Source organism: Ahaetulla prasina, chromosome 5 (assembly GCF_028640845.1).
Source record: "Ahaetulla prasina isolate Xishuangbanna chromosome 5, ASM2864084v1, whole genome shotgun sequence".
Taxonomy (NCBI): domain Eukaryota; kingdom Metazoa; phylum Chordata; class Lepidosauria; order Squamata; family Colubridae; genus Ahaetulla; species Ahaetulla prasina.
The window spans coordinates 113,464,070-113,478,233 of NC_080543.1; positions in this window are offsets into that span (position 1 = coordinate 113,464,070).

The window sequence follows — 14,164 nt, forward strand, 5'->3', positions numbered from 1 at the left end:
GTTGCAGTATAAATTGCCCAGATCTTGGTGCCTGAATCATGAAATACATTTAATGTGGATTCAGCTAAATAATTCTTATTCTTCTTCTTCTTCTTCTTCTTCTTCTTCTTCTTCTTCTTCTTCTTCTTCTTCTTCTTCTTCTTCTTCTTCTTCTTCTTCTTCTTCTTCTTCTTCTTCCTAGCCATTGTCTATCCACTGTAAATGAAGGCCTCTTCTGCATGTTGCCAACTGAGTGGTGTTGGCAACTGGTGTTGAGCTTTATTTTGGCAATTGGGACTACAATACTTTCTGATGTCATTGATCCATCTTGTTTTAGGTCTCTTTTGTGGATACTTTTTATCAAGTGGGATCCATTCAATGACCACCTTAATCCACCTGTTCTTTAATTCATAGGTCCGTAAATATGATTTTTCAATAATCATTGTCTGAAGATGTACATCCCAGTATTTACGATTTATAACTACCAGTCCAAAAAATATTGTACATGTGACGTGAAGAAATTAATTCTTCATATCTCTATTAACAGTTTGCCAACAGTTGTTTGTTCTCTTTTGATAGAGGGACATGAAAATATTTTTCAAAGCTTTTGGTCAAATATGGCTAAAATATTATGTCATTACATTTCAAAGCAAGTAAATACTGCGTGTTGGTTGCTATTTTTAGACAACTTAAAGCACATGGGTTACTAGTAAGGAATAGAAAGGTGTGAATTGCTTCCGATCAATCTTGCAAAGCACTTCAGCAACCAGCATTTGCACTGCTTCACTCTGATGAAGAATCAAGATGCAGCAAATAAGACTTCAACAGGCATTCCAGCTTGCTGTCTGTAATTTTTTTTTTTTTTTGCCTGTTTAGAAATTTCTGATGCCGATTTATTTAAAAAAAGAAAAGTGACTAGGGACCAGTGGTGGGATTCAAAAATTTTTACTACCAGTTCTGTGGGCATGGCTTGGTGGGCATGCATTGGCTAGATGGGCGTGGCAGGGGAAGGATACTGTAAAATCTCCATTCCCTCCCCACTCCAGGGGAAGGATACTGCAAAATCTACATTTCCTCCCTATCAGCTGGGACTCTGGAGGCAGAGAATAGATGGGGGCGGGGCCAGTCAGAGGTGGTATTTATTGGTTCTCCAAACTACTCAAAATTTCTGCTACAGGTTCTCCAGAACTGGTCAGAACTTGTTGAATACCACCTCTGCTAGGGACTTCGTGTGACTTGATTGAGGATCTGAGCCAGTTTCATGAACATTGTCTCTTCATTGTCTCTTTCAGGCATGATGAGATGATTAAGAGGACAAACAATGAAAGCAAAATTGCCCCATTGCCATATGAATTCTACCACTTTTCTACCTGTATCATGATATCACATCTGCCTAAGAAAGGGAAATGTTGAAAATATGCTGACAAGGGTATAAGGGTGGAGCTTACATCAAGTCATCCCAATGGACATTTTCATTTTATTTGGCCACAGATTCAGTTGCTGCAGAGACGAACATGAATATAAATATGAATATATGAACTGTTTAAGTTTGCTTGTTTGTTTAAGTTAGATTAAGTAAAGCAGGAAAAAAATGTAGAAAAGAAACTAGTGAGATAAAAGAGAAAACCCTTGAATGTTAAGAGGTCTGGAGACTGAACCATACCATGAATGGTTAAGAAAACTGGTTATGTCTAGTCCAATGAAGAAAAGGGCTAGGGGTGACATGATAGCTGTCTTCCAGCAATTGAGGGGCTATCGTAGAGAAGAGGAGTTGACTTATTCTCCAAAATACCTGAAGGCAGGACGTGAAACAATGGGTGGAAGCTTAAAGATTGATCCAACCTGGAACTAAAGAAAAATTTCCTGATGGTGAGAACAATTAATCATTGGAATGGCTTGCCTCTTGGCATTGTGGGTGCTCCATCACTGGAGGTTTTCAAAAATAGACTTGACAATCATTTGACTGAGATGGAGTAAAGATTCCTGCCTTGGGTAATGGATTGGACTAGAAAACCTCCAAGATCTCTTTAGAATAGAATAGAATAGAATTATAATAGAATTTTTTTATTGGCCAAGTGTGATTGGACACACAAGGAATTTGTCTTGGTGCATATGCTCTCAGTGTACATAAAAGAAAAGATACGTTCATCAAGGTACAACATTTACAACACAAATGATGGTCAATATATCAATATAAATCATAAGGATTGCCAGCAACAAAGTTACAGTCATACAGTCATAAGTGGAAAGAAATTGGTGATGGGAACGATGAGAAGATTAATAGTAGTGCAGATTTAGTAAATAGTTTGACAGTGTTGAGGGAATTATTTGTTTAGCAGAGTGATGGTCTTCGGGAAAAAATTGTTCTTGTGTCTAGTTGTTCTGGTGTGCAGTGCTCTGTAGCGTCATTTTGAGGGTAGGAGTTGAAACAGTTTATGTCCTGGATGTGAGGGATCTGTAAATATTTTCTTTTCTTTTTTTTTAAAATATACTTTATCGAACTTTTTTACATTAAAAGCATAAAAAAAGGAAAGAGAAAAGCTTATATCATTTAACAGCTATTTGTGGTGTTTTTCATCTGACAATAATCCGTGCAATAATGACAAACATTAAATTCTACATATTTGTATTCTTATTCTATCTATTGATTATGCTTAGTAACTAAATATTCCTATTTCCTTTCCATCCATCCATACCACCGTTCCCATATACCATAAAATACTGATGTCTCTTTACCCTTCAGACTCAGAGTTAGTTTGTCCATTTCTGCGCAATTCATAATCTTTTGTATAATAAGTCTCTCTGAGGGCACACATGGCTGTTTCCAACAGGGATCTGTAAATATTTTCATGGCCCTCTTCTTGATTCTTGATTCTTCTTGATTGCTTTATCTCATGAAGTGTTCCTGTGCTTGTAATTAATTCCTGGTGACTATATGGAGATGTTAATATAGCAATTATATGGTAGTGATTTGAGGATTCTTTATTTTTTTAAAAACTTCCCAGCTCAGTACTAGCTTCAGGATTCCTGTGTAATTTCCTATCCAAATAATTGCCAACTCTAACTCTACTTAGCTTTTTCAAGTCCAGCCAAGGATAAATAGGTGATTTTTAAAAAATAAAGACAACACGAGCTATTATTTTTTTTAAAAAAATACCCAGAATAATAATTAAAAAAATAGAATAGGATAGAATAATAAAATAAAAAAACCTAATAAAAATAATAAAATAAAATAAAATAGCTGGAATAATATTCTCCTTAAAAGCAAAGCTAGGACAGATAAGCTGGAAAATGTCATGTGATGGAGGGGAATAGTACTGGGAAAGAAAAGAGTGAAAAACATATATGATCAACTAACTTACCTTTAACAAGGAAAAGTAGTAACAGAGAATGTGGAGAAAATAATAAGCAATGTCAATACAGAAGGGGCAACTTAGAAAGCAAAACTTTCAAAATCGATAAATGTGGGAAGGCCAATAATTAGGTTTATATAAATTTAATACCTCAGAGTCTCAGACCTAGATAAGTGTTTTTTTAAAAAAGATGAGAGAAGATTCTGCTATGCAAGCAAGAAAAATGCAAGAAAAGAAATACAATGAATTTATTTTATATATTTAACTAAATATATTAATAGATTTATATTCACATTTCTGGCATTTATTTTATGAAGATTATTGGCATTCCGTTTTTGGCCTATGTTAATTAACACCTTTTTTTCAGTTCTGCTTTAGTAGGCTTGAGTTACCTTGAAAATCACATCTTTTCAGAAAGTCATGATTGCCCAATTCCATCTTTTCTAGCTAGCCATTTTTCTTCCTCCATTCCTTCTCACCAGCTTCAGCTCTCCTTTTTCCACTTTCTTAGCCCATTTCGACTTTCCATCTCCTATGACACTCCATGTGTATCATCTGTTATTTCTCCACTTTCAAGCTAACTGATAATGGTGGGGTAAGGCATGTATTAGATAAATAAATAAAAGTACACATTCATGTTATTAAAGTGTAATGATCATCTTTTTCATCATCATAATTTTCAAAAACTCCATAATAGGTATGTATTAAATAAACAAACAAAAGTACACATATATGTAATTAAAGTGTAATCGTGACCATCTTTATCCTCTTCATAATTTTCAAAAACTCCATAACATAATCAAAAAGAGTTTAAAATGCTAAATATAGCTTAACATGAATATTTCCATAAATAATAAACATTACAATTATTGGTCACTTTCCTCTTCGTATTTTATGTGAACAGCAATAAGAAATAGGAGAAGTGAAATTAAACAAAGTGCCATATAAATAATTGCATGACGTAGATTGTACCTAGTCATCAATTTTATTGGGAGCTTTATCATCGCTGATATCACAATTGATGGCGGCGATGGGTTCCTCATCGTCCATTACAAAATTTTTGGCACAATCTGATTCCACTTCACTCAGATACTCTCTGCTTCTTCATACCATTTTAAAACAGTTTATTCAAAGTTTGGATCACCAAATTGTACTCTTTTTGGCGGAAAACTTGGCCCCGACATTATAAAGAAAAATATGTTAACGAAGATCTGCAGTCAAAATGACCGAAACTCAAATTCAAATGCCACTACAGAAAACACCAAATAACTGATGCAAGCGCGATGCTGCATACACTCTCATTGGTGGGAAAACAAAAGCTATTGGCAACCGGAGTGGTCCATTTCTAAAAATAGGGGTGTTACAAACATTTTGGAAAACTCTTGTGGTCACTATGACTGGTTATGGGTTATATCAAGTTAGGAACAAATCATCATGGACAATACCTATCTATGTGGTCACTATTGTTTTAATATGCCTGTGAGTCCTACGGGAGATGGTGCGGTATATAAGTATGATTAATTAATAAATAAATAAATAAAAGTGGACACAGCATGTGGTATAATCGACTGATAAATCACTTGAAGAATCATCCTTTGATTGATACAATTACTTGTGCAGATAATGCCACCTGTATGTTGGCAAGTGAGCACTTTTATGGGGGAAAAATATAGCATAAAACAATGAAACTATGTACAGGTGAAACTCAAAAAATTACAATATCATGCAAAAGTTCATTTATTTCAGTAATGCAACTTAAAAGGTGAAATTAATATATGAGATAGACTCATTACATGCAAAGCAAGATATTTCATGCCTTGATTTGTCATAATTTTGATGATTATGGCTTACAGCTCATGAAAACCCCAAATTCACAATCTCAGAAAATTAGAATATTACATGAAATCAATAAAACAAGGATTGTACATAGAATAATATTGGATCTCTGAAAAGTATAAGCATGTATATGTACTCAGTACTTGGTTTTTTATTTATTTTTTATTTTATTTTATTTATTTATTTGTCATAACAATATATACAGGCATTACATAAAGGATTATATAATATATAAACATATATATGAGGAGAAACAAGGTAATATAAACATATATATAGGGGAAGAAACAATAGGACAGGAACAGTAGGTACGTTTGTGCTCTTGTGCACGCCCCTTAGAGTCCTCTTAGGAATGTGGTGAGGTCAACTGTGGATAGATTTTGAGTAAAGCTTTTGGGGTTATGAGAAGAGACCACAGAGTCAGGTAATGCATTCCAAGCATATGTAATTCTGTTACAGAAATCGTGTTTCTGCAATCTAAACTGGAGCGGTTTGGGTCTCTTTTGCATCAATTACTGCCTCAATGTGACGTGGCATGAATGCTATCAGCCTGTGGCACTGCTGAGGTGTTATGGAAGACCAGGATGCTTCAATAGCAGCTTTCAGCTCTTCTGCATCATTTGGTCTGTCTCTCATCTTTCTCTTGGCAATGTCCCATAGATTGTCTATGGGGTTCAGGTCAGGAGAGTTTGCTGGCCAATCAAGCACAGTAATCCCATGGGCATTGAACCAGGTTTTGGTACTTTTGGCAGTGTGGGCAGGTGCCAAATCCTGCTGGAAAAGGAAGTCAGCATCCCCATAAAGCTTGTCTGTGGAAGGAAGCATGAAGTGCTCCAAAATCTACTGGTAGATGGTTGCATTGACTCTGGACTTAGTGAAGCACAGTGGACCAACACCAGCAGATGACATGGCTCCCCAAATCAACACAGACTGTGGAAACTTCACACTGGACTTCAAGCATCTTGCAGTGTGTGCCTCTCCATTCTTCCTCCAGACTCTGGGTCCTTGGTTTCCAAATGAGATGCAAAAGTTGCTCTCATCAGGAAAGAGGACTTTGGACCACTGAGCAACAGACCAATTCTTTTTTTCTTTAGCCCAGGTAAGACACTTCTGACGTTGTTTGTTGTTCAGGAGCGGCTTGACAAGCGGAATATGACATTTGAAGCCCATATCCAGGATCTATCTGTGTGTGATGGCTAATTTTGTGAGATTGTGAATTTGAGGTTTTCATGAGCTGTCAGCCATAATCGTCAAAATTATGACAAATTAAGGCATGAACTATCTCACTTTGCATGTAATGAGTCTATCTTATATTAGTTTCACCTTTTAAATTGCATTACTGAAATAAATGAACTTTTGCATGATATTCTAATTTTTTGAGTTTCACCTGTAGTTTGGTATGATCCTTCACATGTGAAGAAGCAGTTATTGAATTTTTTTCCCTACACCATTGCCAAATGAAAAATGTAACTTGTGAATCATGCAACATAACTGTGTAAAAATACAGGCCACCAGAGCATATTCAGAAGAAAACAGAATTTGTAGCAAAATATTGCTCGCTGTTTTGTGGTGCAACATATGGCCAAAAGACTAATGCCATCAGATGTGAAATCTGACAGTTTAATTCATTAATGAAGAAAATGTAGCGGCTAACTTTGTACCTCATAATACTTGACAAAATGGCATTCAAAATACAAATCATACCAAACTAAATAAACAAAAAGCTACAATCCACCAAATAACCTTGATTGGCCTACTAGGATTTAATAATTAATTTTAGTTATTTATTAAAACAAATTATATTCTCTCGCTTTAATCAGAAAAAGTTAATAGTTCCATTCAAACCAATGAGATTAGTTACAGCTAAATTAAATTCCATTGATTGTAATGGGGCTTAAGCACAACCATTAAGATTGGATTGGGACTTATAAGGGTGCAACAAATTACTATGCAAGAATTTGTAGTAAACAATTAGGCATTGTAAAGCTTAATCCTATATGCTAATTCATAAATTCACTAGGGAATCAATCCTGAAGAAACCCTGTTTTTCAGTATCTGCTGTTAGATGTAGGGACAGAAATGTGCAAGGTTGGAATCCAGCATCATTATACTCCTCATTCAAGGCTGAGAAATAAGTGCCAAATTGCCAAATATGCCTGGGAGAAGGACATATATGACTATCTTAAGTAGAGGGTTTGACCCAGGGGTGAAATCCAGCAGGTTCTGACAGGTTCTGGAGAACTGGTAGCAGAAATTTTGAGCAGTTCGGAGAACCGGTAGTGGAAATTTTGAGTAGTTCAGAGAATCGGCAAATACCATCTCTGGCTAGAGTAGGGTGGGAATGGAGATTTTGCAGTATCCTTCCCTGCCATACCCACCAAACCATGCCCACGGAACCGGTAGTAAAAAAATGGTTTGATCATGTGGCCACTCTGCAGCCACACAGTTCCCTCCTAAATACAGTGTGAGGTAAGGAGATAATTTCAGAAAGTGTCCAGGTCATCACACTCTGTTGGCATCTCTTTCTTTAGTTCAAAAAAGTGAAATTGTGAGACTGTGAAGTTCCATGGGGCACCAGAAATAGAAAATGGGGAAGGTAGGAATATAAGCAATGTTAGGTGCCTATATTCCCATCACAAAAGAACTTTCCTACTGGAGATCAGAACAGCTGCACATTCCTATGTCAACTTGTTTTAGCTTTTTCTTTCCCATGCTTCTTTGGGTTACAATATGTGTTAATCTTTCTCTGCGCTGTCCATATCATTCATTGTTTTCCCCGAATGGTTAAAAAAACAGCAACAACATAATGGAAAACAACGAATAGAGTTCTCCACTCCTCTGAATACAACAAAATACCTTATGCCACCAGACTTGAAATCCTGGGTTTAGAAAATTTGGAACTACACCGCCTTCGACATGACCTGAGTTTAACTCATAGAATTATCTATTACAATGTCCTTCCTGTCGAAGACTACTTCAGCTTCAATTGCAACAGATTTAAGCTTAATGTTAACCGCTCCAATCTTGATTACAGAAAATATGACTTCAGTAACAGAGTTGTTAATGCCTGGAATAAACTACCTGACTCTGTGGTCTCTTCCCAAAATCCCCAAAGCTTCAACCAAAAACTGTCTACTATTGACCTCACCCCATTCCTAAGAGGTCTGTAAGGGGCGTGCATAAGAGCACAAGCGTGCCTACTGTTCCTGTCCTATTGTTTCCTTTCGTTATATCCAATTAATATAGTTATTACATACTCATACTTATATATATGGTTATATATTGTATAGTTATTTCATGCTTATGCTTATATATACTGTGTGACAAAATAAAATAAATAAAATAAATAGAATATAAAAGATCTGAACAGGAGAGTTGGAAAATGCCATGTTTGATAACTGTTCCTTAGTTATTAGCTATGAATGTATTGAATGTATATATTACTAGTCTATATACTCTATAGATCAGTATTCTCTGCATTGAGTAGAGAATACCGATGATCTTCAAGTGGTCCTTCAATTGTTTTGGGATTGCACCCAAGATGCCTATTACTATTGCTATTACTTATTATTAGTATTAGTATTATTTGCATAGTCAGCCAGATATCCAGACTGGGTTTGGCATTTTTGTCTACCAATTGAGTCCTGTTACAGATATCGTCGCAGGATGGAAGTTGTTCCAAGTAAAGCTGCCTTCTGCAATTGACTGATGGACAATTTGTCAATGCCTATGGTGTTCAAGTAATGCTCTAGTTCTTTTGGGATTGCACCCAAGGCGACTATTACTATTGGTACTACCCTTGCTTACCTTTGCTACAGTCATTCTATTTCTATTTCTATTTCTATTTCTATGTCTTTGTATTTTGTTATCTTCTCCAGTTCTTTCTCTTCTATTCTTTTGTCTCCAGGCACTGCCACATCCACTATCCAGACTTTTTTTGTCTTTCTTATCAACAATTGTTAAATCTGGGGTGTTATGTGGCAGGTGCCTGTTTGTTTGAATTATAAAGTCCCAGAGCAATTTAACTTCATTTTCTATTATTTTCTCTTTTTATGGTCCCAGCAGATCTTCCATTGCATTATTATTGTTATTGTTGTCATTGTTGATGTTCATTGCACAGTCAACATGATGTTCAGAATGGATTTGGAATTTTTTGTCTACCTATCGATTGTTTCCAAGGACCTGGGATAGGCAGATGTGGAAGTTTCATGATGTTACAGATATTGTCTCAGGATGTAAGCTGTTCCGAGTAAAGCAATCTTTTGTAATTGACTAATGGTGAATTTGTCAATACTAATGGTGTTTTTATTCTAACATTCAAGACTTTGTGGCCACTGAGCCTTATGGCCTTTCTGTACCTTTGTGGCAGAGCTATTTATAAAAAAAAAAAGTGTTGAAAGCTGTAACTGTTTGATTGAAGGTCCATTCTTCTGTATGTTCCTGTAACATAAATAAATTGGGCAGAGCGTCAATCACCATCATCATGACTTTTATAAACCCACTGCCATGGTTGTCCCTGGTTGTTAGGTTTATTATTGTAATGTTTTAAATTCATTAATTGTGTCTTCATGTTATTGTTTCATCCTGCTTATATGGCTAAGAACCTGTCAAGCAAACCTCAAAATAAATATTTTAAATAAATAAATATAAGTATATTAGCAAAGGAGCCCTTTTACATATTTCATAGCTGAAATTATAGATCAGCCTAAAATGAAAAAAAAATAATTATGCTAAAATATAAATAAAAATTAGAAAGTTATATTGTTGATGTTGTTAAAGGTCAATTCACACAACAGAGCTGTTAACACATGAAAGGATCCTATAAGATGACAATTAATTTTCCAATGAATAATCTAAATACTATAAATAATTAGGGCAGATAGCTATTAAAGAACAAGAGTAATACTAAAATTCATAAAACACCATGAGAAGATAAAATAATCTTAATTTCAGTCTAATATTTCCTTAAACTCTGCATTGTTTTTTTTAAAAAATCAAATAGATATTTGCCCTTTTTTATTGAGGAGAAATAAGAGGAGGAGGAGGAAGAGGAGCTAAAAAGTTATGATATTTATGTAGTTACTTACCAAGCACATCTAAATTATATTAAAGTAATCAAAATATCTTTACAATCCCCAAGGGATGTCAAAACTTTTGAGCATTCCTAATGTTTGGAAATTGAAAAATTTGATACGCCCTGTCACTTACCCATACAAATAGACCTAAGTGTAGAATTTCTCCATGTGGCTTTAAAGGTTTGTTTGTTTGTTTTGTTTTGTTTTATTTCCATGGCTACATTTTACTTTAGTCCCCAATCATCACACAAGAATATTTACCAACATCCTCAGTATAATGTTCCAAGCGTACAGAAGGATGGTCAGATGGTGCTCATCCAAGAGAAAATTGGCTTAAAATTTCTTCTTCTTCTTCTTCTTCTTCTTCTTCTTCTTCTTCTTCTTCTTCTTCTTCTTCTTCTTCTTCTTCTTCTTCTTCTTCTTCTTCTTCTTCTTCTTCTTCTTCTTCTTCTTCTTCTCCTTCTCCTTCTCCTCCTCCTCCTCCTCCTCCTCCTCCTCTTCCTCCTCCTCCTCCTCCTCCTCCTTTTCCTAATCAAGCATTGTGTCAGTTGTTGGCTTCAGATTCAAACCCTGGATCTGGCCTGCAGGCTAGCTTTTGCCAGTTGGAATAAGTTGGAGGACATCTGAGAAATTTGATTTGTGAATTCTGATACAAATTAACCTAATTTGTACCTCTCAAATAGGAAATTAGAGTTCAGCTTCAAATGGATTTGCTGTAGTCCAGATTCTGTAATGAGATCAGTGCATCCCAAATATATCTACGTATGCCTTGCTTTGAGTGCATCTATGTTTAGATAATATATTTGACTCAATTATTTTGAAGGATTTTTTTTAAAAAAAATGAAGTTTAATATAGGATTGCTTTCTCTTTTATATAAATCAGTAGGAATTCTCATCAAACTTTTGAAAACAAATTCAACAAAGGCTGAAATCACATGAAAGATGTTAATCAATGTATGAGTAGAGGTAATCCTTGACTTAAGATCAACCACTTAGTGACAATTCTAAAGAGTGACAACTCTAAATTGGAATTAACTAATAGCTGAATCTGTGTCTTCTTATGTTGCACTGTAGCTAGCAATTTTTAAAAGAATGCTTATACTGAGAGGAAGATGCTTCAAATAGATATGTTAAGAAGGACACAAAAATGTTAAGAATCTTTGTGTGGAATCTTCAAATAAACCAATTTAAAAACCAACGTAGCAATAGGAGCAAAAAAAAAAGTATAAAGTTGTAAAAATGGTAGGCTAAGTTAAAATAACCCTTTTCTAATTTATCTGTGCCACTCAACCCCTTATAAGTATGCAATTTGAGTGCCTTCTCACACTGCCCTATTTTAATCAACCAAAATGTGCCGTCACCACTGAATAATATGTATTATATAGTTACTTATAAGTATGCTAAAATAAAGACCAGAAAAATAGAAGTAATAGGATGAGGAATCTTTGAGATTTGAGATTTGTAAAGCAAGGGAAGTGATAGTATTTAAACACTGTTGTTTATATGTTTATAATTTATTCAGTTCCCCTCCCCCTCACATTATTCATTTAATTCTAGATGCCAGGCACCTTGGGTGTGACCCTGTTTTCTCCATCTCTTTCCTTTCATTGAAATACAGCCTTTCATTGTCCTTGACTGTTGCCCATTAACAGCACTCTCCATAAATCTTAATTGAACACAGCAGTGCATCCCAGGTTTATCCTTTCTATACAGTTATTTAATCCTTCAGGGAGAGTCTACAGTTAGAGTGAGGGACAGGTAAAAGGGTTGTACAGATACTTTTAATGTTATTAACAGATTCAGAGAAGAAGAGTTTATGGGTACTGTGATGATATTCCAGAAGCACAATTCTTAGCAGACTTATTACTGAAAGCAATTTATTCATCTCTATCACCAGATGTCCTAGAAACCATATAAGTAAGCTATTATGAAGGGTCAGGGAGGAAGACGTACAATCTGAATTTCAAATATATGTAAAATAACTTTATTAATCAATTTTTTTTCCTTCTACTCAAACTTGTCCAATTTTTCTTGACAAGTGCCTGTAGTATTCTGGGCAGGGTTTTTCAGAGGTGATTTGCCTCTTTTTCTTAGGGCTGTGAGAAAATGACTGGTTAAAGGTAAACCACATGGTTTTGTATCCAAAGCAGGGCTAGAACCAATGATGGGCTGCAACCGGTTTAATAACCAGTTCTGTGAGAGCGCTTTGCACATGCACGCAGGCTTAGCGCATGCACGCCTAATGCACTTGCACACAGCATTCAAAATACAGCAATTTGAAGCTCAGCTGCTTACCTTCTAAGGCAGCCCCGGTAACTAGAACAGTGGAGGTGTGGAAACCAGCTGTGCTATGCGAATCAGCTGAGCCAGAAAGAAGGAAATATAGAACAAGATTGAGCAGGGGCAGGTGTGTGGGGCCAGCATCAGAACTACCTGTTCGCCTGAACTGGTCCAAACTGGCAGTAGCCCACCACTGACTAGAACTCACAGCCTCCCAGTTTCTAGCCTGACATCTTAACCATTACACCAAAGCTGATTCTGAATGATCAGATAAGGCATTTCAAATTGTAGGTGAGAAATTGCAGAATAGGGTTCAGTCCATGATTTTAATAGCAGTTCAGACATCAAGGAAGAAAGAGGAAGCTCAATGGTTGTCTGAACATAAAAGGGGAAGCACCAGCACTTTAATTTGAAAGCCTGGACAGAGAGTAAATGCACACTATTCTATGGTGTATAGTTTGCATATAGGACTAACATAGGACTATTAGCACTGGAATGCAAAGATACTGACAGCAATGAAGGCATCTAAAAACATTAACTCTTTAATTCTACTAATGATTATCTGAAATTTTTGCCGTCAGGATCAGGTAACATACTCCTACTTCGTAATTCATTTATTTAACCATGGATTGGTGAACAATCACTGTGTTCACACCAGAAGCAAAAATCTAAGCATTCATTTATTTAACCATGGATTGGTGAACAATCACTGGTGTTCACACCAGAAGCAAAAATCTAAACCACATTGTCAATGTCAAGCCACTTTTTCCCCCTCACCAAATAGTTTAGGATTAGGGTAATTAGTTGTAGGTTGGTAGTTATCTCTGCAAAGTTATCTACCCATGCTATGTTTTAACACTAGTTGCAAGTCAAAAAAGAAATAAACCAAAAAGGTTATTACCACATAAACACCTCTAGGGGCAAATGAGGTTCTATCAGTGAATACGTATTATGATGGAATGAGCCATCAACTTTGAGGTAGATTTTCCAGGGGGTTGTAATTAACCACCATTCAAAGAACACCTTGATTAGATACAACTTGGTCCAATTGGAATAAATGAGTACATCTTTACCATATTTCGAATTTCATAAATGTGTTCTGTCAGAATGTTTTCTCTCTGCCTTCATTTTGGAAGGGCCAATCCCACTTATAAATCAAAATGGGAATATGTGAGACAAATGTGCCACCTTCACAGAATCTCTTCACTCTTCCCAGTTTCTTCAGATCAAATGTGATAATTAACTCTCTTCCACTTCAATATGCTGCAATGGGTGCAATCAGTTCCTTTGGAGCTGATTAGGAATTTGTCAATGGAACCTTAACAGTTTGTGGCTGAACATATTTTTTTGCCTTTCTGCTCGCTCCATCATAAACTGCTTGTCATAACCACATAATTTAAGATGAATAATTACTTGAGGCTCAGGCCAGCCGTGGATTAACTATTAAGCAAAATAAAACCATATTTGGGGAACCAAAGAGGAGAACTACAGAAAATTTTGCCCCCCTAGATAAACTACCCTTAACTCTTTCACTGCCACAGTCAACTTTAGTTTTCAGCATTTAATCAGTCTAAATGTCTTGTCAATTAAGCAGCATAAGAATAGAACGGCACCATTGTTGAGCATCAATTGGCCTTAATC